Source organism: Polyodon spathula, chromosome 57 (genome assembly GCF_017654505.1).
Source record: "Polyodon spathula isolate WHYD16114869_AA chromosome 57, ASM1765450v1, whole genome shotgun sequence".
NCBI lineage: Eukaryota > Metazoa > Chordata > Actinopteri > Acipenseriformes > Polyodontidae > Polyodon > Polyodon spathula.
This window is the reverse complement of record NC_054590.1, coordinates 815,771-819,369: the sequence shown is the minus strand read 5'-3', so window position 1 is coordinate 819,369 and position 3,599 is coordinate 815,771.

Here is a 3,599-nt window from a genome sequence, read left to right as displayed (position 1 = left end):
AAAGTCTTGCCTTCAGCTAATTGGGGTTTGGAAGGAATACACATCATGGCAAATGGGGTTTTGGAAGAAAAGCGAGGACCGGTATTGCAGTCTCTGTTTCTTTCCTGTGCTCCCTGTGCTTCCAGAGGAGTCATCACTGAGTTCAGGGTTTCCAATTGGAAGCCATTCCCGGATCACATTTATTACTTAAGGACAAAAATGTTGTGAAAGTTTGAAGTAACTGTTTTATTAATAACCCAAGCATCCTATATACTGTACCACCGTCCTAACAACTGTTTGCATGATGTGTGCTGCTTTCAAACTGTATGATTTGAGACTTTGTAATGAGAACTGAACGTTTGTCTCAGGCTTGTAACTAATGCTGGGGGATTGGAGATGTGACGTGCATTGTGCTGAATGTTGCTTTTGATCCCAGTAAACAAGCTGTATCATCTTATTGAAACAATGAAATAAAAAAAGATTCTTGGGCTAAAGATCCACAAGATATATTGGCAAAACATTTCTTCTAGTGTTTTTTTCTTCCCAAGAATGAAGAATATTTAACACTTCACTAAACACAAAAGAGTTCTGGAAGCATGATTTGGTTTTGTTTTCAAAATGGGTGTTTGAGAACTGACTGTCTAACTTCGCTGCTGTTGGAAGACAACACATTTTGCAATATTTAATGGCCGTGCATTGGGCATGGTGTTATTGAGTTGTCTAACCTATAGGAGTTCCTAATTAGAGCTGATATATTATGAATTCTCCGTTGGGGAAATTCTGCCACTAAAATAAACATTGATAGTGGTCTGTTTTTTTTGGGTGGTGGGGGTGGGGGTCCTTTCATGTTCTCTTTGGAATTTATTTTGGGATGATTCTGTTCATATCCCAAAGTTTTGGTTTAATGTGAATCATTCCTCAACAGTGGGTAAGAATTTAGTGTGCTTTAATCAATGGTGCCGTGATCAAGTAGGCAAAACAGTTCAGTGGTTGATGTGTCACCTTCTCTGTTGCAGTCTAGGTCACTGGACAGGTTCAGTAATTGTTTTTTGTTTGTCCTTGCTAGACTCCTAAATGACTTTTCTCTGTGTGCTGAAGCATCACACCACGTCTTACAAAATCCTGTGAAATCCAGCAGATGATGCCTTAGACAAAGTAACTGTGTTTCACTTGACAATCCTATTTCTGAGTCCTGCTTTAAACTTTTATTTACCGTTCAGTACAGTTCTGTACTGTACAGAGTTCAGTAATATACCTGGGTGGGAGAGGGAGGGGGTTACTTGTCTTTTACATTGCTCTTCATTAAACATTGCACTGTTGTGTGAAACTGACATTGACTCTATAAAGTATTTTTTTGAACTGGCTGATTACTAGTGTGTTTTTAGGCATCCTTGTTAGCCAACTGGAAAGCAGGATTTCTGTCCAGAGAGGTATCTTTGGAATTGGCATTTGAATATTCCTTTCATAATGATTGGCAAATGGTTTGAGCAAATAGTTAGTGAGAGCCACTTGGGTGGTCACCTCTAATGAGATTAAAATCCCACATGTGGTCAGGTCAGTCATGGGGCTCCACACATGTGGTCAGGTCAGTCATGGGGTTCCACACATGTGGTGAGGACAGTCATGGGGTTCCACACATGTGGTGAGGACAGTCATGGGGTTCCCACTCCATACAAGGGAACTATCTGCACTGGTGTGCATTTACTTTATTGCAGTGCTATGCAAATTGCTAAGTTAAAGTTAAAATAAAAAGAGAGATGAGTTCCTTGTACTGTACGGGGCAATGCTTTGTAGAAACATTCGTTTAGTAAGACTGCTTTGATATCCACGGATATATAGAGACTTCTGAACCACATTAGATATTCATTGCCATTTAGTTGGATGGCACTTTGAACTGTGTGTAGCATCGCTCCTCTCTCTGTACTACAGGGCACGTGGAAATACCCAGGACGTGGGAACAGCAGAATGTCCTATGTGTGTTTGGTATGCAGGGATGGCAGTAAGACTCCCATTGCATAGCAGTTTGATCCATTCCTGGTTTACTGTGCGTTTTAGTAAGACACACCTGGGCTTGTTACCTGTGCACTGTGGCTAATCAGGCGTTTATTAAAATGTTGAATGGGTGAAACTGCTTTGCAATGGGGTTCTTATTTCCATCCTTGGATATGCAATCCCATTTACCATGTGAGATAAAGTACGTTCACTTGGTGAAACAATTGTCGGACAAGCTGGGATACCTGGACGGTTTGTTAGTCTTTTGTTTCTGCAGATTTGCATAGTGTGGAGACTTAGTCACACAGTGACCACAGACCCTCCCAGTGATGGATAACAGCCTCCCTGCCACTTTGTAATGATGAGACATCCTGCACATGACTCTCTATTGGTTTCCCAGTCTCTTTATTTATAATACATTTGTGACCACAGCAGTTAACTTTTTCATAGCTGATTTATCTGTTATGGTGCAATAGTGGCTTTTATTGAGATTAGGTGTGTTAGTAGTTTATATGCTAACCATGTGTTTAATGTTTAGAATCTTGTTATTGAGCCTTGCTAGTTGTGTGTTGCCATTGTATTTACAGTGTAATTGGTGTGCATAACGATATAACAAAAAGAAAAAAAACTCTGTTTGGAGGCCTTTTCAGTGATGGGTTTTCTGATCTGGTTCTATGTTGCAGTTTAAATATATTTGGATGTTAATGGAGTCCAGTGCCCTTAACTGCATCAATTCAACCTTGGTACCTAATGCATCTTCATCATTGCTCGGTCATTGCACCGTTGCCCCTCCATACCTGCTAGCCTGGAGTTTCCAGGAGTTGACCACAGCCCTGGTTGCGACTCTCTGCTTTGGGGTTCAATGGGTGGAAAATGGCATTGAGAGGTCCCACACTGTTGCATTTTGATAAAGATCCACTCCAAAATACCCCACGAATAAGGGGTTTGGAGAATGTCAGCGTTTTTTCCACAGCTCTGAAGCCTTTGAAATGAGGTGTATGTGTGTGCAAGTGTCTGGTTTTTATTCTGAGGAGGAAAGAATACAGGCAAACTTGAGCATTTTAGATTGTCAGCCAAATCAACCTCAACACAAAAAAGTGTTTAAAATGTACAGTATTGGGATCTATTGGTCTTGCATATGCATGCAGTTTGCCAGCTGTGAGTCAGATGCACATAAAGGAGATGATCAACTTTAATCTCCATGGCGGTATCTCTGTGTGACTGTGCCATTATATCAGTGGCACGCAATCAGAGGGAGGCTTGAGTACATGAAAGGGCTTCCCTGAAGGATCCTGCTCATTCAAGAACGCTCCGTCCTGACTGCGGTCGGCTCCCTGTCTGGTTTGGAGGGAGTCGCCCTTGTGTTTCTCATCATCTTCAGTTTTTTTTTGCAGCTTGCAAAAGTACACAATGTACAGGGATGCGGGAGGGGCAAATACAGTTGCTATCCAATTATACAAACTGGAAGAAAACTAAAACTTTATTTAGGAATTATTGAGGCACAGTGCCAGGATTTTCTTCTGATCAGAGGGCCTTGCATTTTGGCATCTCCAGGAATCACTGTTCCATTCTGGGGAGTTTGTGTTTTGGGTGATCGTTGGTTCAATGCTTACAATGTAAAAAAAGGA